This window comes from Herpailurus yagouaroundi, unplaced genomic scaffold (assembly GCF_014898765.1).
Source record: "Herpailurus yagouaroundi ecotype Mexico unplaced genomic scaffold, PumYag 222, whole genome shotgun sequence".
NCBI classification, from domain to species: domain Eukaryota; kingdom Metazoa; phylum Chordata; class Mammalia; order Carnivora; family Felidae; genus Herpailurus; species Herpailurus yagouaroundi.
Genome location: NW_024412453.1, coordinates 12156440 through 12182528, shown reverse-complemented (window position 1 = coordinate 12182528; position 26089 = coordinate 12156440). Strand labels below are relative to the sequence as shown.

At 51.5% G+C, this 26089-nt stretch overlaps 1 long non-coding RNA gene across 1 annotated transcript; it reads left to right on the top strand.

Annotated features, from left to right (window-relative positions):
* Positions 1-4029: 4029 nt before the first annotated feature.
* Positions 4030-5543, top strand: LOC121019542 (uncharacterized). The gene is made up of 3 exons (XR_005785653.1): positions 4030-4187; positions 4493-4661; positions 5174-5543. It is a non-coding gene; the product is annotated as an uncharacterized LOC121019542 (long non-coding RNA).
* The last annotated feature ends 20546 nt before the right edge of the window (positions 5544-26089 follow it).

Here is a 26089-nt window from a genome sequence, read left to right as displayed (position 1 = left end):
AATTTCTGCATTTTCTCATCTTCGGTGTGGTCCTCATGCAAGTGTAGGTCATTGTGTTCCCGTCTGAAACCCTTCTCCAACAGGACAGGTGTATGGAATGTTCAAGAATCGAACTTCATGCTGTTTTTCTGTGTAATTTGCTGGGGAAGAAAGAGTAACCTGGGGGATATCGGTTGGAGCTCATGGAAGATCCCCTTTTTATTAAAGTCCTCAAAGTAAATTCCGGGGACCAAGCGTCCACATGTCACAGACAGGAACAGAACAGCCAGGCATTTAAGGCTAGGCTGGGGCGGTGACGTGGGAAAAGGCTCTGTCCCAGAGTGACCTTGGATCAAATCCTGACCCCACCCTCCCAGCCTACCCCTGCCCCCCTCCCCTCCCCTGTCCCAGAGCCTCCCCTCCGCACCACACTTGACACGGCCCAGGCTCACACCCCACTTCAGGGATGAAGAGACGCTGATGTTAAGTGAATGGCGTCTGGATGCCCTGTGCAAATCTCCCAGCTCCCGAGTCCCGGGGCGCCCCACATTTGGACACCTGGATTCCTCGGAATTGTATGTCTGTGTGTGTGCCTGTGGGGCTCCCTGGTAGCTCTTGGTCCCAGGCAGGCCAGTTGCTCCGGGCCAGCTGCCTACCTACCCCGTGGCTCCTAGAAGTCTGAGGCTGGCTTTGTTGGAGATCCATTTGGGTGTCCTTTTTGCCCTGCATCCGTTTCCTGGGGTGGCCTGAACAAAAGACCAGGCATTGGGTGGCTTAAACCTCCGGAAGTTATTCTCTACTGGTCTGGGGGCCAGAGTGTCTCCACAGGGCGTCCTCCCTCCCAGGACTCTGGCTCCAACCCGCCAGCTCCTGGTTCGTGCCCCCAGCCCCTGGTGTCTTGGCTTGTAGCTACCCCACCCCAGCTCTCCCCATGACTCTGTTCGACCTCCCGTCTTATACAGACACCTGTCATTGGATTTAGGCCTCTCTCCTCAATTTAGGTCTCATCTCAACTCTTGCACCTGTGAAGATGCTATTTCCAAATCAGGTCACATTCTAAGGTTCCAGGTGGACCTGAATTTTGGTGGGGGACCCTCTTCGACCCATACCAGTCCCCACCTCGTCCTGATCCCCATCCCAAATCTTCTCCGTGACCCATCAGGGCAAAGGGCTCTGATGAGGTGTCTTCTCTGAGGGGTCATTTGGATCCAGCAGCACAAGGATCCAGGCCTGGGAGCCGGATGACCGTGAAATGGTAGCTTGGTGGGGGGAAGGGATGAGAAGGGAGAGGCCGGGTGGGGTTGGGGTCCAGGTCCAAGTCCAGGGCTAGGATGGGAAGCCAGCAGGGCAGCTGGAGACACTTTTTCATGTGGCTCCTGCTTGTGATGAGAGAGTGACAGAGAGGCAGGATCTGAAGCTGGAATATTCTCTGGGCGGGGATAGTTCTCTGCTGGGATCTGGAGCTGGGTCATGGAGGAGTGCTGTCTGTGCAGCGGTTCTCAGCCCCACACTCAGATCCTTGCAACCAGAATTGCCGGGGAGGGGAGTGGGGGTGGGGCGGGCTGTCCTGGTGGCTGCATCTTGCAGGGGAGGCTGAGCATGGCTAAGCTGGAGGTCCAGTCCCTGCAAGGCTTGCACAGCCTCCCCCAACCCCCCCGGGGGGCCAGGGTGGATTGCTCACATAGGTGACCTTGAAAAGCCCCTCATATGGAAACATACTCGCCTCTGCAGGGCCCAGAGTGGGGGCTGAGGGTCCCCGGGTGATAACTCATGCAGCATCGGGCGCTTGGGCAGGGGGGGCATGGCTGAAATACTGTTCTTGGGCTCTGCCCCTGACAGCCTGCTTCTTTCCAATTACCCTGGTGACTGCAGTGATAAATCCTGTCTGCCCAAGTCTGGATGCTGGGCACGCTGGGCCCTACCTCCTCCCTTCTGAGTGGACCCTGGGCCTTCTTCCTTGCAGACCCTCCTGCCCCTGACTCTGTAGGACAGAGGAGCCAGGTGCCCTAATGCTTTTTTCTGGGCTAAATTGTGCCCCCCTCCCCCACCCCATTCATAGGCAGAAGTCCTAGCTCCCGGCACCTCCCAATGTGGCTGTCTGTGGAGGTGGGGTTTTCAGAGACGTGATTAAGTAACAAGAGATCACTAGGGTGGGCCCTAATTCAGTATGATTGTTGTCCTTGCGGGAAGAGGAAATGTGGGGACACCTGGGTGGCTCAGTCGGTTGAGCATTGCGACTCAGGTCCTGATCTTGCGGGTTCGTGAGTTCAAGACCCACGTCCGGGGGTTGTGCTGACAGCTCAGATCCTGGAGCTTGCTTCAGATTCTCTGTTTCCCTCTCTCTCTGCTTCTTGCCCGCTCATACTCTCTCTTTCTCTCTCTGTCTCAAAAATAAACAGAAACAAAAAAAAGAAGAGGAAATTTGGACATAGACACGTGTAGAAGGAGAATGTCATGGAAACACGCACATGGCTGTCTGCCCACCACAGAGAGAGGCCACAGAAGAAACCAGCCTGCCTGACACCTTGCTCCTGGACTCCCAACCTCCAGGACTGTGACGGGACAGGAGAAATCCCTGTTGTTCAAGCTGCTAGGTCAGGGGCGGCCCGGGCCCGTTAAGTGGCACGTACTCCCACCCGGCCCTGGGACATTGGGGCCAGCCCACGATGACGTAGCACTTGTTTGCAAGCTTTATTTCCTTGACCGCACGGCTGATTTTTCCACATGAAACCCTATGTCGCTCCTCAAATGTATAACAGAAAAGCGGGAGTGTTCTGGCTGTGCTGTTCAGCGTCCTTATTCTCAACGCCCCTGCAGCCCCGGGCGCCTTCCTTAGAGGACCCTGTAAACACCGCTGCACAGAAGAGTGCTACTCATTTTGCAGAAGAGTAACTTCTGCAGAAAAACGTGAAATGTGTTACTTCTTTTCCTCTCGGTGCTGCTACATGCCTCACGGCTCCAGAGAATCAGTGTAGTCCAGAGTCAGCCGATGCGGTGTAGAGTGGAACGCTGGGTTTGCAGGCCCATGCCAGGGCTCAAGTCCCTCCTCTCCACTCCCTGGCCGAGTGCCATTTGAACAGGCCACCTGAGCTCTATGAGCCACGTTTTCTCCTCTGTAAGCGGCACAAGGTGCTGGGATTGTGCGTGAGTCCAGAAGCTGCCTTGTAGAATAAACGTGAGTTTCGGAGTCAGACAGTTCCGCGTTTGAACCCGGCTCTGCTGCCTCGTAGCTGTGTGGCCTTGGGTAAGTCGAGTGACCTCTCTGAGCTTCTTTCACGTGTCACAAAATATTCTTTAGATTTTTTTTTTAATTACGTTTTTAATTTTGATTCCAGTATAGTTGACATACAGTGTTACATTAGTTTCAAGTGTACAATATAGTGATTCAACAATTCTATATATTTCTCAGTGCTCATCATAATAGATAAGGGTACTCTTTGGATTTTTAAAACAATCGAGAAATGTAAAAACCATACTTACAGGTGGTTGCACAAAAACACAGCGGGCTAGATTTGGCCGGTGGGCTGTAGTTTGCTGACCCACAGGTTAGACTGTGAAAGCCTCCAAAGCGTGAGCAATTTCCTTTATATTCTCAGCGGACTCCCTGTAGATCCAGCAAATGGCTGGTGAATGAGAACGTCTTGCTACCTCTTAGAGATAGTAATGTAGCTACTGGCTGGAGATATGAATGTGAACATGGCATGTTGCCGGTACAGAAGGTTGTTCTGGAAAGACAGAAGCCCCTTCCGGGGGGAATTTGCATCTTAGGAGAGAAGGCAGGGAGAGCTAACAACCTTGGAAGTTGCTGCAATTCTGGAAAAGCTGCCCTGGCTTCTCAGCCACTCCCCACTCCGCCAGCAGGGGGCGCTAGAGGACCGCTTTCCTCTGCGTGTCCAGGCAGCCGGGAAGCCTTGTCTGCGGCGCCCTGCCAGGAGGTGGGAGATGCTGGGGATGGCCCAGACGACCTCCGAGTGTCTTTTCTGCCCATTGAAGCTTGGCTTTTTTTTCTTTTCTTTTTTTTTTTTTTTTTTTTTGCCGAGGAATCCACAGGGATGAACTTCCCGGAGCTGGCTGGCAGCTGTGAGTTCTGCAGGAGCAGCCCCCTGGCCCCAGAAATGCAATAAAATGAGAACACGCCTCATGTTGCAGGGGGCTGTCTGTCATCCTGGAGTTTCAATGTTTCAGAATCGCAGCGACCACAGCTTTTGGTGTGTATGTATGTGTTGATGGAGGGATTAGGTGGAGGTGGGGGGGAATGGGGGGAAGCCAGGGCTTTCTTCAGATTACAGGCAGGCCCAGGAGACACATGGCAAACACCAGGCAGGAAGGAAACGGTCAGATTGGGCTGTTTTGGGTGCTGAGGACCCACGAATGACACTCTCTTAGTCTTGAAAACCTCAGAGAAAGCCGAGAGGTGAGACCATCTGAAAACCTCTAATGGCCGCCTGTGCTGGCTGGGCCCGTGCTGCATATGGTCTGCTCTGTGATTCTTCGTGTCCCTATTTTACAACAGGGAGGAAAGATCACAGGTCCATGGTGTTCAGCATGGTTTTCTCAGCAAGGATCCCGACCAGTAGGAGCTGCTCAGAAGTGTATGTCCTGCCCACCCCGCCCCTTCCAGGGCCCCCTGCATTAGACACTGCAGTTGGGGGCCAGCAGCTGACCCCTGACAAGCCCTCCAGGTGAGTGGGATGCATGCACCATGGGCGAGAATCACGGGTGACGTGTAGCTGTTTTCAGCCTTGGCTGCACATTGGAACCTCTTGGCTTTCAAGCCACAAGGGGACCATGCCTCAGACCCATTGCATCAGGCCCTCTAGGCTTGGGACCGGCACCTGTGGTTGATTCGAAGCCAGCCAAGGTCAAGTGCGGTGGTGCACTGGAAGGTGGTTTTGGGGTCAGCCAGACTCAAGTTCAAATCCCAGCTTTCTCACTTGCTGGCTGTTTGACCCTGGGCAAGGCACACCCCTTTCCTGGCCCCCAGGAAGTTTCTTGTGCTGGACAATTGAAATCCTCTTTCCTGCCTGGCAGAATTTGAGGACTGAGCAAAGCGTCCTGTGTATGGAAGCACCTAGAACAAAACCTGGTGCCCCGAGGGAGTTCAGTACATGATGGTTCTTCTCTGCTCCCTTCTGTTGGACTCTGGGATTTTTCCAGAGCAGGGACCACATCCTAGTTTTCTTTGCATCCCCAGGGAATAATTCATCGCGTGTGCCCTGCACGGCTGGGAGAGAGCTGGGGAAGTGGCCATGTGAGAGGCTCAGCTACCGGTTTTCTTCCCTTACAGCCCGGCTGCCATGGGCTAGGATCACCTTTCTCTGCATCGTCTTAACTAAGGTCAGCCCTGGTGTCTGTTCAAACGATAAACGCTCGGTCCCCTTGACCTTCAGGAATCTATCCTGGTACAAACGAAATGGCCAGAATGCTAGGATATGTGTGCCAAGATATTTATTGGTGTGTCGTCTGCCCTGGCAATAATTGGAAACATTACTTTACCAATAGGTGAATAATAGAATCAATTCTGGCACATTCAGTATTATGGAACATCATGGGTCATTACGAAGAATTAGGTAGATCTCCCTGTATTGATCTGGGAGGCACACTATCTATTGTTCAGCAATAAAGCAACTTGCTGATTCATGCCTGTGACATGATTCCTTTTTTTTTTTCTTTTGAGGAAAAAGAGCCTCCATGTTATATGTGCATTTGTGTGTGTGGTGCAGGGTTCGGAGGAGGGAGCAATAAAGATAAGCAGAGCATGGAAGAATATGGAGAATGTTACCTTGTAGGATTGCAGGCAGGGCTGAAACCCATTCACTCATTCGTTTCGTTCACGGTTTTGTTCAATTCATAGTTATTTATTTAAAAAAAAATGTTTAATGTTTATTTATTTAGAGAGAGACAGAGCGCCAGCAGGGGAGGGGCAGAGAGAGAGGGAGACACAGAACCCAATGCAGGCTCCGGGCTCTGAGCTGTCAGCACAGAGCCTGAGGTGGGGCTCCAACTCACCGACTGCGAGATCATGCCCTGAGCCGAAGTTGGATGCTTAACCCACCGAGCCACCCAGGCGCCCCTCACTTAATATTTATTTAGGGGCACTGCAGCTCTAGGGAAACGGCTCTGAACAAAACAGACCAAGTCCTTGCTTTCAGGTGGCTGGAGTGTCCCGGGACACTCCATTTGAGCCCCGCGAGGAGTGTCCCTTGGTCCTAGACACCCTAGGGTGGGGAGGGTCCCCCACGGAACTTGCACGTCAGCACAGGGAAGACAGGAGAACAGGTGTTAGGGGATGCAGATATTTTGGTGGGAAACCAGCGGTTCTGGAACTCTCTTGATTTGCTTGCAGTGAGAATGCCCCCCGCCCCCCACTGCGGCTGCCCCTAAGTTCCAGTGGGCTGTCAGAGATTGAGGAGAGCGAGGGCTGAGCAATCCAAATGTCCCAAGAGTCAGCGGCCCAGTCTCGCTTTTGCTGAGTCGGCAGCAGGACCTAATTTGTTAATTAAGAGGCATTGAGAGCTGTCCTCGTGTTTTGATTAACCTGATGGCCTTCCCAGCACCACTTGGGTTCAGCTGTAGACGTCGCCACAGCTTTTAATGAAATGATCTGGAGGGCCATTTGGAGGCACTTGCCATTATTAGGCAGCTCATCGAAACCGATAACTGAGCTGGCAGCCGAGCCGGCCGGAGCCGTGCCCAACGAGCACTCGGGTCCTGGTTTTCAGGCCCCACGCTGCATCTTTTAGTCATGCTTGAGGGATCGCTGCCGGCCTTTTCGGCTTTCACCCGATTTGCTCTGCACTGGAAGTGCAGCCCGGAGACGGCTCATGAGCTCAGAGGCTGTGGCAGACGTGTTGGTGTCCTGCCCACGTCCCCCTGGCCCCGGGGTCTGCCATCTGTGAGTACCTGTGACACCCTAGACTCTGTGCAGGGTTTCCCTCACTGGCCCGGGTGCGGCTGGAAGTGTGGGGGGTCATGTGGAGTTGACTTGTGTCCCCCACAAAGATGTTGAAGTCCTAACCCCCAGGAAATAGGCACTTTGCAGATATCAAGCTAAGGTGAGGTCACTGGGGCGGGCCCTAACCCCGTATGACTGTGTCCTTATAAAAGGGGGAAGTCTGGGGTCGCCTGGGTGGCTCAGTTGGTCAAGCGCCCAACTTTGGCTCAGGTCAAGATCTCACGGTTCAAGGGTTCGAGCCCCGCGTCGGGCTCTGTGCTGGCAGCTCAGAGCCTGGAGCCTGCTTCAGATTCTGTGTCTCCCTCTCTCTGCCTCTCCCCCACTTGTGCTCAAAAATAAATAAACATTAAAAAAAGGAGGGGGGCAGTTATCTGGACACAGAGGCGGACAGGAAAAATGCTGTTTGAACCAGGAGGCAGAGATCAGGATGATGCCCCCACCGGCCAAGGGACGCAAAAGATGCCAGCAAGCCCGCGAGGCCGGGACAGACACCCAGAGCAGATCCCCCTCCCGGCCTCAGAAGGACCCAGCCCTGTCCTCACCTTGAGCTCACACTTCCAGCATCCAGATTGGAAGACAGTAGATGTCTGTGGTTGAAGTCCCCGGTTTGTGGTGCTTCCTTGCCGTGGCCACAGGAGACCAGTAGGGGAGTTCCACACACTCCTGCCCCCACGGAACCTCCTTCCAGGAGGGGCGGACAGGAATTGGTGGACAAGTACCCTGGAGGGATGCTCTGCTTCCCCAAGAGCCCCCTGCTGTGGTGTGGGCTGAGGCCCACTTGCCCAGAGCAAGACCTGTTGACAGGCGTGTCCTGTATTGACCTCTGTCCTTCTTTTCCTGTCTCCTCCCTGTGTTTTCCTGGGATCATGTCCCAGATGAGCAACCTGCACCAGAATTTTCTTCTCAGAGTCTGCTTCTGAGACAGGCCTTGATAGTAGTATGCTCACGTGCACGCGTGTGTGTGCATGTGCGTGTGTGTGCACGCTGTGTGGTGGAAAGACGCCGTTCACAACCTCCCGTGTGCGGAAAAGGTAGCTCTGTGTTCCGATCCCTGCACGGCTATGATCAGTGTCTTCCTGGAGGAGACAGAGCGGCAGGGCACGGGGCTGCTGGGCAGTGTGAGATCCCTCCACCCTATGCTCCCCTGTCCCCAGTTCTCTCTCTCCTGGGATGCATGCCAGGACTGACGTCCTTGGTGCAATTGTGGCTGAGAGACGCTGGGGCACAGGCTTATTTGAATTTTGAAAACTACGTCACTGTTATCCAAGTATATGAAAACAACAACGTGGAAACATTTGGAGTCAAGATGCGCCTGGGTGGCCCAGTCGGTTGAGTGTCCGACTCTTGGTTCCAGCTCAGGTCATGATCTCACAGTTTGTGGGTTCGAGCCCCGCGTTGGGCTGCGTGCTGACAGAGCAGAGCCTGCTTGGGATTCTCTCTCTCCGCTGCCCCTCCCCCACTTATGCGCATGCATGCGCACGGGCTCTCTCTCTCTCAAAATAAATAAATAAACTTAAAAAAAGGTGGAGGTGCCCTTCACCTTGTCTGTTGCTATTTCCTTTCTTGACTATTAACTGATTTGGATATAGATACCGTCACAGACAGATACAGGTACAGACAGATGCACCTGTAGATAAGATATACACATAGAGACATACGTATGTGTGTGGATACAGGTTTGGATAAACACGTAGATATATCTGTAGGTATACATAGACATAGGTAGTGTATTTAAAAATACTTTTTTAATTTGAAAGTGATAGGGAGGGAGTGAGCACAAGCAGGGGAGGGGCAGAGAAAGGGGGACAGAGAGAGAACCTGAAGCAGGCTTGGTGCTGACAGCAGAGAGCCTGATGCTTGGCTCAAGCTCACCAACTGCGAGATCATGACCTGAGCCAAAGTCAGACGCTCAGCCTACTGAGCCTAAGTGCCCTGGGAGAGAGAGTCTTAAGCAGGTTCCATGCTCAGCGCAGAGCCTGATGTGGGGCTTGATCCCACGGCCTTGGGATCATCATGATCTGAGCCAAAATCAGGAGTCTGACGCTCAACTGACTGAGCCACCCCGGCACCCCTAGGCAGTGTATTTTTAGATTTACATATCGCTGTGTTGTCTGTGTGGTCCGGCAACTTTGCGTTATCGTTAGACGGTTGTCTTGGATGGTTTCTGAAACGCGAACATCTGTCCCCGCCTCGTACTTTTCATCCAGTCCTCTGTTAATTGTCAGTTGAGTTGCTTCTATTTCTTCTGTGGCTCTTCCCTACAGTGCTGCAACCATACACATTTTAACAAACACGGAGATATTTTTGTATTTGTGCAAGGATTTCTGTAGAACGGATTCCTGGAAGTAGGATCCCCAAGTTCAAAGGGAAGCACACTTAAAATTTGGGGAGGCATTATCCAGTTGCCCTCCAAAAAGGTTGAACCAATTTTTGCTCCCGGAGTAATTTAATTTGAATATTAAAAAGGACTATGACCTCATTTTTGTACTTTAAGCTGGTGAAGTGGGGCAGATCCGTGACACGTAAATAGGTTATTATGGATCCAGCAGGCCTGAACCAGCTCCCACTCGGCAGTGCCTTGCTGTTTATTTCCACTGCGTGCACTTGAAAGAGAAAATAACCTGCACTCCTTTAATATGTCTTATAATCTAAAATTCCTCTGAGAGATGGCAAGGCTTTCCAGCATGGCTGTGAAAAACACGCCCTGGGTAACTGCACGTGTGGAAGTCACGTGGAACAGAGTCACTTCGGGCCCTTGTAGTCCTGCGGCTGGAAGCAGATCTGCTCCAGCTAGTGCCGTGTGCCTCGAGGGATGCTTGTTTGGCAGCAGTAGCTGGCTGATACAGAGCTTTTTTCCTGTGCTCTCCTCCACCTTCTGTGTTTTACCCCATGATCTCTGTTACTAAGAGACATTATAACGATCTGCTTACCTCTCCAAGATCGCCACCAGACTGTTTCACCAGAAGGTTGGTGGCAGCCTGAGTCTACATCACACGCCAACGTCTTTCCCCTCATTTCATCTCATCACGTACCCATTGTATCCTCTCACCTCATCACAGGAAGAAGCGTGAGGGCGGATCAGTCGGGTACTTTGAGAGAGACCACATTCACATAACTTAGCACAGTACATTGTTGTAACTGTTCTATTTCAGTATTAGGTATTTGTTGTTCATTTCTGTGCCTGATTTATGAACTTAACTTTATCGAAGGTATGTGTGTATAGGGAAAAAACATAGTATGTGTAGGGTTCAGTGCTGTCTGCGGTTTGGGGTGTTCATCGGGGGTCCTGCCACGTATGCCCCGAGGATGGGCGGGATGGAGAGATAAATGAACGACAGAAAGAAGCAGTGAGCTTAAGGTGCTCCCATTCCTTGGCTGTCCTGGATCTTCCCAAATACATTTCTTTTTGAAGAATTGCTCTAATCTTGGCCAATTTTTATTATCCGCCGGAACCGAACATGCAGAAATCCCGAACCTTAGCTAACGCATACGTGCTCAGTGCTTGGTTTAGGAAGCACTCCTTCCCCACTTTTGCTTTGCTTTGTGTTTACAACGCTCTGGTGTGAAGTATTGTTCCTCCCCCTTCCCTGGGAGGGCCCTGAGGATCAGACGGGTCGGGGCTTGCCCTCAGCTCCCTGGCTGGCAGGTGGCCTGGAGGAGGCTTGCACTTGGATCTGTTGCTGTCTCCAGGGTCTTCCCCCAGCGGGTCCCACCCGTCACCGAAATGACCCGGGGGTCCTTCTCCGAGAATGTGTGTGTGGTGTTTGAGTCTGCTCTTCTCTCCAAGAATGTGTCTCTTGTCCCCTGGGGTCCAGGAGAACAGAGGGTTACTTTTTTATGGCCAGGAAAATATTAATGAAAAATGAACCATCGGTGAAATTAATTTCAAAGATTTATGCATTCCCCGTGACTAACAAGCCTGCACCTGTTCATTTGACACCTTTTAACAGCTCCCCACTCACCCCCCCCTTCCCAGCCTCTTAAAATTCTCCTCTTTCCCTGAAGGCACCTGGTTGGTGTGTCGAGCAGTGAAATAAATGTACAGTGGGATAGAGACACGACTTGTTAATTAAAAAGGCTGCTCTGCCGGTTCACAGTCAGGAAGAGATGAGCCGGACCGAGCAGCAGGGGATCCCGGTGGGGAGACAGTGGAGGGGTTGTTCTGGGCCGGTGCAGTGGGACCAGAACAGACATTGACGAGCTTTCCCTCTGAGCCCCCTCCGCCTGCCCACACTGGATCACCCTTCTTCTGCGTGGTCGTGACGGAATGCTTGTTGAATAAACGTGCAGCAGGGGGTCACCCGCAGGGGGTCACCCGTCCCTGTCGCCCCGCCCCCATCCATGGGGGGGGGGGCAGCATTTTTCTCTCCCTGCCCCTGGGCCTAGATCCTGTGGTGTTTCCTTGTGCGCTTTGATGGATGGACGCCTCCGAGAGACTGACTCGATGGGTCCTTTCTGGCTGGCGGCTCTCAGAGGTTGGAAGCTTGCATTTTGGACTTTGTCAAAAGCTACTCTGAAATCTAAAATTTGGGGAGCCCCCGGGTGGCTCAGTGGGTTAAGCGTCTGACTCTTGATTTCAGCTCAGGTCGTGATCTCATGGTTCGTGAGTTCAAGCCCTGCGTCAGGCTCTGCACTGCCAGTGTGGAGCCTGTTTGGGATTCTCTCTCTCTCTCTCTCTCTCTCTCTCTCTCTCTCTCTCTCTCTCTGTCTTCTCACCCTGCTCTCCTTGTCTCTTTCTCTCTCTTTCTCTCTCTCTCTCCCTCTGTCTTCTCCCCCCTCTCTCTCTTTCTCTCTCTCCCTGTCTTCCCCTCCCCCCACTCTATCTCTCTCTCTTTCTCACTCTCCCTCTGTCTTCTCCTCCTCCTGCTCTCTCTCTCTCAAAATTAAAAAAAAGAAAAGAAAAGAAATCCAAATTTTCTATCTGTGACAACTGGGCTTTCTTTGGATGTGACCCCATCTGTGACCAGTCGAATGTCTGCTTCATTCTCAGTCTCCTTCTCTCAGCAACATGAAAGTATTTCTAGAAATTTCTCATTTTCTAGCCTTTCAATGATCTTTTGCCTGAGGTTGATTACCCATCTCCTTCCTTAAGAGAAGGGCACCTGGGTGGCTCAGCCGGTTAAGCATCCGACTTCGGCTCCGGTCATGATCTCGTGGTTCCTGGGTTCGAGCCCCGTGTTGGGCTCTGTGCTGACAGCTTGGAGCCTGGAACCGGCTTTGGGTTTTGTGTCTCCCGCCCTTGGTGCCCCTCCCCCACTTGTGCCCTGTCTCTTTCTCTCCCCAAAATAAATAGACATTAAACATTTTTTAAAAAAAGCTTAACAGAGATCGAGGGATAACACATGTAGCGTGCATGCCTCGTAGTATGTGGCTCAAATGCATGCCTCCTAGTATGTAGCTGGGTGAATGTTTACAGATGTATACACCTGTGCAAGCACAGCCCAGATCAGGATGGCATATGGGATACTTCCACCTTCCTCAGAAAGTTCCCTCAAGTGTGTAATTGAACGTGATAGAAGTCAGAAGAGCAGTTCTTTCTGGGGAAGAAGCTACTAACGCAAGTTTCTGAGACTTTTCGAGGTGCTGATTCAGTAAGTCCCAAAAACCTTAGTGAGAGGTCATTGTCAGGGGCTGGGATTTCTCCAATGCACATGGGTCATAGACCCTTCCCCTGGCAGGTAGGATCTCCCATATGACCCAGGAACAACCCAGATGAGACAAGAGACAGAGCTGGGTTGGAATGTTATCTCTGTGAATAGGAGCCAAGTGAACTTCAAGTTTGCTTAAAGGGGCACCTTTTGGCTTAGGTCTCTCTATATCCCACAATCTCCTCTCAAATATAAAGACTCTGAAGACCATGTTCTCAGGAGTCAGATTCTTGATGACACTGTGGTCGGCATCTGGACTCCTGATGCTTCCTTCCCTCTCAGAGAGAAGGATTTCATGTTTGCAATCTTAATCTCTTCATGCCAGAGGGGATTCTAGGTCTTTATCTTGGCGAATAAAGGCTATATATCTAGAAGGGAAGAGGAGTTAACTGCCATGTCCTAAAGTCATTAGCAAGACCAATGGAACAGACCAAAGGGATGTCTGAATGGCACATGTCTGGTCATTCAATCAAGTCTGCTAAATCCCTAGCAGGGAATGGAGGGTAGTTGAGAATTTTAAATATTGTTGCTGACTGGTGGGATTAATTTAGAAAGTCTTAGACTATTAGGTTTCTATAGTTTTTTTTTTTAATTTTTAATGTTTATTTTAGAGAGAGAGAGACAGACAGACAGACAGTGTGAGGGGGAAGGCACAGAATCTGAAGCAGGCTCCAGGGTCTGAGCTGTCAGCACAGAGCCCAACATGGGGCTCGAACTCACGAACTGTGAGATCATGACCTGAGCAGAAGCTCGACGCTTAACTGACTGAGCCACCCAGGTGCTCTGCTTTCTGTAGGTTTAATACAGGTTGCAGCCCTTAGATGTGGGGCCGGGGATCTGAAAAGAAAATGTGGAGGTGAGCAGGCAGGAAGGTGGGAAAGACCCTGGGATGGTCCCTTTTCTCTCTTCCCTGTGCATTCTGGAAATGTGCTCACATGGGGTTCTGTAACCAGCGAAGGACTGAGGGATTGCTGCTGGATGGTTTCCCTCTGTAAATACCCTCCTGCCTGGAGTCCCATCGACCTCCTCCTCCCCAGTGCAGGTTTGCTCATGGCTGTTGCTCTTGGGTGTGGAGGCAGAACCAAGGATGCTGGTGACCTCCAGAGACCCCCAGGAGTTGGGGGACATTGTCTCTGGTGTTGGGGGCCCTTCCTGGAGGAGCTGCAGCCTGTTCCCACGGTGGGAAGGAACACAGGCTTGCACAAGTTGGAATCCCAGCCCCGCCATGGACGAGCTGTGCCACCAGGAAGGTGCTCGGCCTCTCTGTGCCTTATGTCCTTCACCCACAACATGGGACGGTGATGACAGCTGGACCTGTCTCATGGTGTTGTTGCATGGCTGAAAGAAGCTAATGTGTGTGTCTGAGAGCCAGTGAAGACTACGTTTCTGCTACTGTTATTTAGTTTAGGAATAACAGAGACTCAGTTTCGATCCCCCATCCAGTATTCCTCGGCTGTATGACCTTGGGCAAGTCCTGGAGAGCTTTGGTTTCTTCTGCTGAGAAGAGGGAGCAGTCCTATAATCTCATAGGACTGCGGGAACAGTGAAAACATGACCACCACCATTAAGGACTGCACAGTGGGTACTTAAGAAATACTACTCCTCACCAAACATGTGATGGGCTGAGGTCTAAAATTGTGTTCAGAGGCCGTGTTTTGAACTAGAAATGCTTTTCCAATAGACACCAGGCTCCAGGGGCTCTTGGGTGGCTCAGTCCATTGAGCATCCGACTTCGGGCTCAGGTCATGATCTCGCAGTTTGTGAGTTTGAGCCCTGCATGAGGCTGTCTGCTGTCAGCGTGGAGCGTGATTGGGATCCTCTGTCTCCCTCTGTCTTTTCCCTTTCCCTGCTCATGCTCTCTCTCTGTCTCTCAGAAAGAAATAAAACATTAAAAAAAAAAAAAAAGAAATCACTCTCCAATGAACTGGTAGTGTCCCAAGATGGCCCGCTACATTCTGTTTCTAAGGTTGAGAACATTTGCGTTATGAAATATTTCAAATCTTCAGAAAAGTACAGGAAATAATATGACACGCGTGTACCCACCCTCTGGAGTGAACAGATGTCAACATTTTGTCATATTTGCTTCAGATCCCTCCTTTACAAGACGAAGAAAAAAATATTCCAGTTCCAGCTCAGATGAGCTATTTGAGAATGTAGCTGAATTTTGGTTCTAATGTGTGGTCTTTTATGGGTACTGGGGTCGCCAGTATGAATACGTGAGTTCCCCGGCCTCTGTGAGCTCACACATCAGTGAACAGTGAAGGTAACTTGAGAACAGAGAATTGTCCCACCCTGGGGATGTGTGATGCAGCGATGGAAAGCCCAAGAACCATGGTGGCGATGGGAGCACGGGTGGTCAGAAAAAGTTTCTTGAACAAAGCGCCATCCAAGTTGTGCTTTGGACAATGAAGTCGAATTTTGTTGGGTGCGTTAAGGGAGAAGTAGGCTTTCCAGGTGGAAGGAACAGCACTTGCAAAGTCACGGAGGCCAGACGTCCTGACTCTTTACACTGTGAGATGTATTGGTTTCCTGTGGCTTCCATAACAGATCAGCACAAGGCGAGTAGCTTAACAAAACGGAAATGTGTTGTCTCACTGTTTTGGAGGCAGGAAGTCCTAAATCGGGGTCAGCCAGGCCGTCTTCTTTCTGAAGGCTCTGGGAGAGCCCGTGTTTGCGTCTGGTGGTTCCTGGAAATCCCTGGGGCTCCCTGAGGTGCTTTATCTGCCTCACTCTGGTCTCTGCTTCCCCCACCACATGGCCACCTCCTCCCTGCCAGTCTGGTTCTCTCTTCTGCTCGTCTTAGGGGACACCACTCCAGCCCCCTCCACTATGATCTCATCTTAATTTGACTAATGACATCTGCAACAACTCTGGGGCTCAAGGATTTTTTTCCCCAGGATGTCTCTCTCCATACGGCGAGCATGTGTGCATGTTTGTATATACACATGTACACACGCATGTGTGTGGGGATGGAAACACGTATCTTGTAAGTTTTCCTTCTGCTCTGCTCTAAATGTCACTGCTGTAGTTTGTAGGCAGAAGGAGGCATTTGTGGCCTGGCTAAGGGTCAAGAGCATGCATTCTTGCATTGATTTTTTTTAATGTTTGTTTATTTTTGAGAGACAGAGAGTGAGCACCTGGGTGGGGCAGGGGCAGAGAGAGCGAGAGAGAGAGAGAGAGAGAGAGGGAGGGAGGGAGACCCAGAATCCAAAGCAGGCTCCAGGCTCTGAGCTGCCAGCACAGAGCCCGATGCGGAGCTTGAATTCATGAACTGTGAAATCATGACCTGAGCCGAAGCTGGATGCTCAACCGACTGAGCCACCCAGGCGCCCCTGTATTGATTTTTGTTTCCTTTTATTTGCAATGATTTTTTTTTTTTTAAACAAAGAAAATTTTTCTTTGGATTTTGCCAAGCCAGGGAATCAAATGGATTATGGAACGTGTCTGGAGCTCGGTCCAGTTAATCTGATATTTCCAGGCATCTGGTAGGTGCCACATGATTAGGCTGTGGCTGGTTCCTTTGTGCCATTTTTAGGTGGCTGGTTGTTGAATATGGCAGGTGCCAGGAAGACCTAATTCATAAAAACGGGCTGGCGGTATGGTCTGAAAGTAAATGAATGCCAAGTGTGGGCAGATGGTTTCTGGAGCATTTATGGGTCTGAGACAGTGCGCAGAAAAGGCAGTTGAATTTTGGGGTGTTGAAAGGAGCGTCTGGAACTGTCAGAACCTGAGGCCCGGCTGGGGACGGCAGAATGCTCCAGGACGAGGTGCCAGCATACCCCTCATCGGCGTGGCACCCTAGGGTTGACCGAGACGTTGATTTTGCACCCGTGACCCCTAGGCCCTGCAGCATCTCTGTGACGTAAGCAGTTGCAGATTTTATGGTTCACTCCAGGGATGAGAAAACCGAGACCCGGAGAGGTGATGTTGTGTAACGTCAGGGCTTCTCTAGATGAGTATGTCGGGGGGCGCTTGTCCCCCACCCCCCCTTTCCCACATCCTAATGGTGGCCTGGGCCTCTTTCTTCCAGTCTAGGAGGAGGTGTTGTTGTCTCAGGAAGGACTCACAGGGAGGACCCCTCTTGGTCACAGGTTGGGGCGTTCCGGGGCTCCCCAGGCATCACATCTCATGCCTCTTTCCTGCCAGTCATCACGCCCTGCTCACGAGGCACTTCATTTATTCCCTCCACACCTCCTCACACCCCGTACCGCCTCCTTTCCTTAGTGGGGACCTGGAGGACTGTTCGCTCCCACCCCCCACCTGCCAGGTGTGGTGCAGAGCACTTTACATCCCTTTTTACTTTTTTGTTTTTTTTTTTTTTTAATGTTCATTTATTTATTTTGAGAGAGAGAGAAGGAGAGACAGAGAGACAGAGAGAGAGAGAACATGCATGTGCCCAAGAAGGGGAGGGGCAGAGAGAGGGGGGAGAGAGAATCCCAGGCAGGCTCCACACCGTCAGTACAGAGCCCAATGCGGGACTCAAACTCACGAACCTTGAGATCATGACCTGAGCTGAAGTCAAGAGTTGGATGCTCAGCCGACTGAGCCTCCCGGGCGCCCCAGTATCCATTTTAAAACACATCACCAACAGGAGGGGACTGTTGCTTGTATTTGTAGATGGAGAGATTCGGGCAATGGGAGAAGTTGATTGTCCAAAGTCATTTAACTGGATTAGTGCGGCAGGGTAAGTAGGCTTAGTGTTGGCTGGAATAATTTCAGTGGCATAATTTCATTGGGTTCTGTAGAGTGATTCGGGCAAGGGGTGGTGGCCTGGAGGGAATGTGTGAGCCTGATGAGGGGGGTGGTTGGGGGATGGGCTTGGGACTGGCTGCTTTGCTCGCGGACTGTGTGTTCCAAGGTGAGTTGTTGGCTACCTTTAGGAATCAAGTAACCCTGGGAGGGCCAGCCCCTTCTGAATCAGCAAGGCTCAAAGATGTCAAAACATCAAGAATATAGACTTAAAAAAAAGGCATGATTAATACCGAGCCCAATTCTTTTGAGCACAAAACCACTTCCTTTCTCCTGCACCCATCCGTCCTTGTCAGAGACCAGGAGAGACTTCCTTGAGACTGAGAAGAAAGCAGCATCCTTTTTTTTTTGTTTTTTTTTCCCTGCCTCTGAAGGATTATTTCCACGTTCCAGAGTTCATGTGCTCTTTCTCTCTCTTAATCTTTCGCCTCTTGAAACCACTTCCTGTATCACGTCCTCCATGGCGTGGGAGCGTGGCTGGGCCCAGACTGGGTGGCTGTCAGGTCTCTGGGTAAAAAACATTAACACACTGGCCAAAGGCACCATGACGATAATAGTGAACAGACACAGGATATTCAAACCTTGGACGGTTTGCCGCGTCTCTTTCCTAGGGCTGGAGCCCAGGCTGGGGCTACTGCACTGTTAACTCTTACAGGTCGGCAGGGAGCAGGGCTCTGGGGATCAGAGACTTTCTCCGCCCAGTGCTTGGAGGTGAACTCCAGGGGCTCTGTCTGCCCTGCCGTGGTTCCCCGGGAACTTGGCCACGGAAGTTTCGGCTGAGCTGCAGAGAAAGGGCAGAGAGGTCTATATCTGAGATGAGAGCCTGTCTTGGGAGCCTGTGTTCACATAAATCCTTGGTCTCTGTCTGGGAGTTGCGTAGTAATAACGAGAATAGTAGCTCACACTTATGGGGCTCTTGTGGAGCTAAGCACTCTCCGTGCATCATCTCCTGAATTCTTACAGTGACTCTGTGTGGTGGGCATGAGTATTGTCTCCACCGTACAGAGGAGGAGACCATGGAAGTAGCAATTAATTGGTGGAGGCATGATTCAGAATCAAGCAGGCCACGTGGGGGACCCACGCTCCGAATGCCATTTAACAGATGAAGAGTCAAGACTAAAAGGTTAAGTGACTTATTATCTGTCCTGCCAAAGCAGACACAGTGAGTGACTTATGAGTTCCTGAAGGTTCTCGACCTTCAGAATCACCAGGGGTGATTTTGCGCTCGTTCTTCCCAGCCCCCGGGACATTTGGCAATGTCAGGAGAAACTTTGGGGGGCAGGCAGGATGAGGGATACTAGCGGGTGGAGGCCAGGGGTCCTGCTAAGCATCTTCCAGCACATAGGACGCTCCCACCACAAAGAATGACCCAGCCACAAACAGCAATACTCTGCCTTCAGGTCACATGCTTAGAGCCAAGCCAGGACCTGAGTTCTGGACTCCAGAGCCTTGGCATAGTGCCTGTCACGTGATTCCAAGCAAAGGTGCTCACTTGGTACCCTCTGCTTGTGCCAGTATTGGTTATTGGCTCTCCACTCAAGGGAGAGCCTGCAACTCTCCCAGGGAGACTCTCCTTCACCCCCTGCGCTCAGTTCCTCACTGGGGGTCTCTGTCCCAGTGCTCATCTGTTCGCTGTTTATTCTAGGAGCTTCTCCACTGGACAGTGGACCTTTGAAGGGGAGGCTGGCATGAAGATGGTGATGGTGGTGATGTTGTGATGATTCTTCCTGGAAGGTGAGAGGGGAGCCTCTGGGCTGAGGATCCAGAGTGCAGAGGGCTCTATCAAGAGGAAGCATAGCCCTCTTGGCTGTGGCTCGGGAGCTTTCCCCGTGTGTGACCTCCCTGTTGTCTTCCTTGCCCGTCCTCAGACAGGTCAGACCTCGCCTTTTCCCCTAACTCAGGACTTGGTAGGCACAGCCCAGGGCTCATAGCCTGGAAAGCGACGTGCGTGAGCCTGGTTTAATTTTCCACCATGTTAATATTAGCAGGAGACAGTTGGCTGTGGGTGCGGTTGGTGGGGGGGGGGGTGGGGGTGGGGAGCACCCACGGAACACAGCGCTCACATTTCAGAAGGGTGGGAGGGCAAGGCTCTTGGCCAGGCCTCTGCTTCCTCACTGTAGCCTCCAGTTTAGCGCTCTGTAACATGGGGGCGCTGGTTCGGAATATACCTCCCTCTCCCTTGTCCGTTCTACTCTGACATTTTATACCCGTCTTGCCCTCCACCGTGTAACGTGTGGGTGTCCGGGGATGAGTCGGTGGCAGGACGTAGGTCGGCCCCTTCTCGTGCCGGGGAACTCACCACCTTCTCGAGCAGCCCCTTCTTTGTGGGTGATGGTAACAGTAAGAGCACCATTTTTGGGCTGCTGGGTCCTCCGTGGCATGATTCCTCTTGGCTTCACGGCGATGCCCTGAGGGAGGTGTGACGAGGCGGACAAACGTCAAGAAGTTTGCCCACGACTGCACGACGAAGAAATGGCAGCACCGGGACTTTTAACTCCAGCTTGTTTGACTTTATTTAAAAAAAAAAAAAAAATTTTTTTAATGTTTATTTATTTTTGAGACAGAGACAGAGCATGAGCAGGGGAGGGGCAGAGAGAGAAGGAGACACAGAATCTGAAGCAGGCTCCAGGCTCCGAGCTGTCAGCACAGACCCCGATGCGGGGCTCGAACTCACAGACTGTGAGATCATGACCTGAGCTGAAGTCGGACGCTTAACCGACTGAGCCACCCAGGCGCCCCCAGCTTGTCTGACTTTAAAGCCCTCGGTGTTTATTTAAGGGAATTAGCTGCGGGACACAGGTGCCCAGACGGGTACCAGATGGAGGGGAGGGGAGTCCCGGCCTCCTTGGAGAATGGCGTTGTCCCTGGCGGGTGGGTGACAGCAGAAGGGTGGAGAAGGCAGACCCTTGGTGTGACAGTACTGAGTAACCCTGATTGAGCACCTGCCATGTGCCGGGTACTGTGCTAAGCACTCTGTGGCCGCTATGCCGTTTCAGGTACCGTTATTTCTGCCTTTGGTCTTAGCTTTCTGTGGCGACAGAAACCACACGCTCGGCGGCCTGGACAACACACAGTTATTATGATACGGTTCTGGAGGTCAGAAGTCCGAAATGTGTCCCTGGACTAAAACCAGGGTGTCAGCAGTGCTGTGCTCCTTCCGGGGGACCCCCTGGGAGAGTCTGTTTCTTCCCCTTTCCCGGCTTCTCCATCCGCACTCCTTGGCTTGTGGCCACTTCCTCCATCTTCAAAGCCAGCAGCATTGTACCCTCACAGTTCTTTCTTCTCTGGCTCTGACCCTCCTGCCTCCTCTCAAGGACCCTTGCGATTTCCCTGGCCATCGGGTAATCCCAGGTCATCTCCCCATCCCAGAACCCTTCACTTAAACACATCAACACGTTCTCTTTTGCCACCAAGGTAACATATTCGTAGGTTCTGGGGATTAGGATATGGACCCCTTGGGGGCTGTTAGTTTGTCTCCCACATCCATCTTATAGGCCCAGAGAGGTTATGTGACTTGCTTAGAGCTGCATAGCCTGTAGGAGGGAACCGTGGGAGCCGGGGTTCTGATGCAGACGGTCTCATAACCACCCGTTGTGTCCCCTACCTGGCATGTCGCCACCGCTCCTGGGAAAGCCATGTTCACAGAGCGACATGTGGACGTAACCTGCCCGTTGGGTGGGAACAAGTGGCTGTTTCTGCAGGGAACAACCTGCCTGTTGGGTGGGAACAAGATGCTCTCATACTTGGGCGTAATGGTGGGACCTCAGGACTAGTCATTTGGTGCATTGCGGAAATATTTGCCGAGACTCCTGCTACATAGTAGACAGAGATCCCTATTGCCGTGGCGTTTATAGTCTGGAGAGAGGACACTAGACCGTAGATCGGGAGCCAAATAAATAAGCCAGTCATCTAGGAGGCAGAGGTGATGGCTTGGGGTGAGTACCTGGGCAGTGAGTCAAGCCCTTCTGATCAGTGGGCTCTGTTAGGCGCTGGGCTGGGCTGTGCCTTCAGGAGCACCCCCCGCTGCCTGGCACGGAACTGGGGGGCCGTTGCCACGTTTTGACTCTCGCGAGCCAGGTGGCTCTAGAAACAGCAGACAACGGGCAGAGCCCAAGACTGATCCTCCCGTGTGTTTTGCAAAGAGCTGGAAACTGCCGTGGTTTATAACTGTCAGCGACTGCCACTGCACAGAGCAGCGTTGCTGAGCCCGCTCTTTCTGGGAAAAGGAGAAAGATGATGACATTTCCCATAGCCGCCTCCCCCTCTTCACGGAGGCCGGTGTTCTATACCCAGAAGCTGCCTTGAAGAGCTGGCACGTAGTTACGTTTGAGTTTGCAGATGATGAGAAAGAGAGGTTCAAAGTGGGTCTGACCTCGTGCCAAAAGGTCTTCCTTTTCTAACAGGACGCTTTGGGAAAGGTTTGGGCTTTGGGGTCAGAGACACCTGAGCTTGGATCCTGGCTCTGCCGTGGGCACTGAATGACTTCCTTGCCTTTCCGAGGCTGTTTTTGCATCGATGGTGTGGGGGGAGACTGCTTACCTCACGTGGTGTGGGGAACGTTCAGTGAATCCGTGTGTGAGGTGGGCAGTGTTGTTGTAGTGGGGGGGGCCCAGGGGGGAGACAGAGTGCCACAGCAAGTAGCTTTTGGTCTAATGCAGGAAACAGACAAAAACAATGAATAAACACAGAAAAACAATGTCTTAATAAGTGCTATTTGGGGTAACATGCCCTGTGTTAGAGTCAAGGGGGGTGGGAACCCGCTCTTGCAGGAGGGGCCAGGAGAAGCCCCTTTTATGAAGGGAGACTTACGTGAAGCCTAGAGGGTGAGATGCAGTCAGTCATGGGAGTATTGGGGAAAGGGAGATGGCATGTGCAAAGGCCCTGGGGCTGGGCACACATGAGCTTATTCTAGCAATGGATAAAAAGTAGCGAGTGAGGAAGACAGGACATCGTAAGATGAAGCAGGACAAGGAGGCAGGGAACAGTCATACAGTGGCTTGTGAGAGTTTAGATTTTATTCTAGGTAAGATGGACGAGTACATTGAAGGATTTTAAGCAGGTGGAGTGGCTTGACCAGAATTATGCTTTTATTTTTTTATTTTTGTTTTTTAAAAGATTATTTGTTTGACAGCCGGAGAGAAACAGCACCAGCTGGGGAGGGACAGAGACAGGAAGAATCCCAAGCAGGCTCTGCACTGTCAGCACAGAACCCACTGTGGGGCTCCATCCCATGAACCGTGGGATCATGACCTGAGATGAGATCAAGAGTGGATGCTTAACCGACTGAGCCACCCAGGTGCCCCCAGAATCATTTTTTTAAAAGCCCACTCTGGCTGCTGGGTATTGCATGGATTGGAGGCAGCAGGTGTCCTACAGGTGTGGGGTGATGGTGGCCGGCAGTGGTAGAGATGGAGAGCCAATGTCTAACTTCAAGATGCAGGTGTGTTTTATTTATTTATTGAAAAAAATTATTTTTACTGTTTGTTTATTTTTGAGAGAGAGAGAGCACGAGTGAGGGAGGGGCAGAGAGAGAGGGAGACACAGAATCCGAGGCAGTCTCCAGGCTCTGAGCCGTCAGCACAGAGCCCGACGCGGGGCTCGAACTCACGGACCGCGAGATCGTGACCTGAGCTGAAGTCAGACGCCTAACCGACTGAGCCCCCCGGGTGCCCCAAGGTGCAGGTGTGTTTTAGAGTAGAATCAGTAGGAATCGATGTCTGGTTGTGTACAGATTCTTTTCAATAACAGGCTGGTATTTTTTATAAGACAGTCTTAAAAATGTATGCGTCACCACTAACAAAAATGCCAGTCTTCAGACCATGTCTTACCAGCACTTTCTTTTTGACACACATCGTGGTTTCTCAGTCTTGTGCCCTCGTCGCTTGGGGCTGGGTCACTCTCTGTTGCGGGGGGGGGGGGGGCCCTGCGCACTTGTAGGCGGGTTAGTGGCATCCCTGGCCTCTACTCACTGTTTGCCTCTTTCCGTAGTGGTGACAACCAAATGACCAAACTGCCAACAGTCCCTGGGGTGCAATACTGCCCCCCGCTGAGAACCAATGACCCACATTGTTGAAATCAAAGACCATGTCCTTGCTCTTGGCCCTGGGATCACCTAAACAGCTTTGTGTTGGGGTCGGAATGACAATGACGGTGATGGTGTTGTGACCATTAGAGTCAGTGCTGATTCTGGTTCGAAGCCCTGTATCAGACACTGTTCGAAGCCCTGAACAGGATTACCTGCTTTAATCTTGTCAGTAGCCTTCAGTGTCGGTTTCATTGTTACCCCCATTTTACAGACCAGGAAGTGGAGGCAACAGAGAGGTGAAGAAGGTCGCCCAGGTCCATGCATGGGTTAAGTTGTGGGGTGGAGATCTGAAGGGTTTGTGCTTGTCCTAAAGGCACTGGGTGGCCACTGGAGGGTGTTAAGGATGCGACAGGCTGGATTTGCACATAAGAAACGTGACCCCGGAGGCCGGGGTGGAGGATGGATCCCCAGTGGGCGAGCAAGTCTGTGGACAGGGAGGCCAGCCTGGAAACTGATGCCAAAGCCCAGGCATGGAGGAAGAAGCTACCACACTCCCCGACAGAGAAGCAACTTACCTGGGAGAGTGAGGCCACCCATTCATTCATTCATCCGTTCATCCGTTCACTCGTTCATTTCATGGCTCTCGACAGAGGATTTCTGTGCGCCTAGTGCTGTCCTAAGGCACCAGGATGATGCTCTTTATAATCTAGTGGGACGAGATAGACACAAAATAAATATAGCAAAGCAGCAAACCAACCACCCCAGCAATGCCGAGGTGTGCTGGCATTTTCTGTGAGGGAAATGAGACATTGAGGCAGATGGGCGTGAAGGGGACCCTCCTCCAGGTGGGGTTGGCTGTGGAGGGGTGCTCTCTGAGGTGGTGGCTTTTAAGCCAAGACTGTAGAAGGAGAAGGGAATGTTCAGGTGAAGCCTGGGGAGGGGGGACTTTACAGTGACAGATCTCTCTGGCAAGAATGACTTGGGCTGTTCTAGAAGGAGTGGGGAGGCCAGAGCTGGGGAGTGGAGGTGGGTGGGGACTTGTGTGCGAAGGCCGGGAGGCTGGCCTTTAGTCTAAGAGCAAGGAGGAGCCGTTTGGAGAGTTTGAAGCAGAGGGGTGCTGTTGCCCAGTTTAGGATGACGAGGTCTCTCTGTGGCAGCGCTGGGGGAGAACGGACCATCCCCAGCAGCTCCTACGGCCGATGCCTGCGGGGACCTGGGGAGATGCGATCTGAGCCCGGAGGGAGGGCAGGAGCCACGAGGAACGAGGGCATCGCCCTCAGACTCCAGAGCTGCCCGGGGGGAGGGCAAACCCTCCCACCTCCAGGAGGTCGAAAGCTGGGGCTCAGACCCGGTGGGGGCACCTGGAGACACGAAGTCACGCGGCCTCATCTGCCGCCAGCACATCTGCCTGCTGGAACCTTCCTCACCGAGTCTATTTCTGCTCCCCTTGGCAGCTCTGTGGAAATTAAAAGGCTATTTGCAGTGACTAATGTTGCTAATTCTGATCAAACAATTTAAAATTCATCCTTCGCCATATCGGAGACCCGCTAGGGAACAGAATTAACACATCATTCGTGGCAATTTTCAATGACGGTTGGTGGAAAACAAAAAAAGGCATAAAAACTGGTCCTAATTCAAACCACTGCTCATTAAACAGCCTCTTCTATAATATTCCATCTTGATCCATATGATCGCTCCCTGTCTGCTCCCAGCTTTGTAACAGAGAGCGGGGACCCTGACAAGCGGACTGCTGGCTCCAAGGCGCTAGAAACTTCCCCGGAGCCTGGCAGGGATGCAGCTCCACCTGGCCCTGCCTACCCCCGCCCCCTCTTTCCACCCAAAGCCAGCTGCTTTTTTTTTTTTTTTTACTTTTAAAAAATTTTTTACTTTTGAGAGAGAGGCAGAGACCAAGCAGGAGAGGAAGAGAGAGAGAGGGACACACAGAATCCGAAGCAGGCTCCAGGCTCTGGGCTTTCAGCACAGAGCTCGATGCGGGGCTCAAACTCATGAACCCTGGGATCGTGACCTGAGCCAAAGTTTAACGCCTAACAGACTGAGCCACCCAGGCTCCCCCAAAGCCAGCTGCCTTTGAGTCATCCTGTCCTGAGACAGGATGTGGCCCCTGTCGCCAGAAGTTAAAATTCAGCAAGCCAAGTGTTAGAGAAAGAATCAAGCTTCCCCGTGTTCCTCAAACTTGAGTCCTTCTTGCATCACCGTGCTGTTGTGACCATGTGCATGTTCTATTATTTCCTTAATTAAAGCCAACCCATTTAAAATGTGATGAATAAAAAAAATAAAATGTGATGAATATATGCATTTGATGTGTACAAGAATTTTTGTAACGTAGATCGTATATATTAATATATTCATTGCATTTTAAACAGATAACTTGAGAGCATTATTATAAATGGAAAGCCAACATCACAAATGATAGATAAACAGTAGGTGCAAAATAGATACAATGTTTTAAAAACATTTGACAGTTGACTTTATACCCTTTGGGTTTTGTTTCCTGTAGGTTTCTGTCCTGTCGGGGTGTGTGTGTGTGTGTGTGTGTGTGTGTGTGTGTGGTAAAATACATGTAAAAAATGGGCAGTTCAAATGCAATTAAGTACAGATTTGCAAGCCTTTGGACCATTAGATAAATAAGAAAAAAGTTAAAAAATGAATTGACAGTTGCAAAATAAAAGCTTATGTGTGAACAACAGGAACAAAAATAAACAAGGTCTTAGA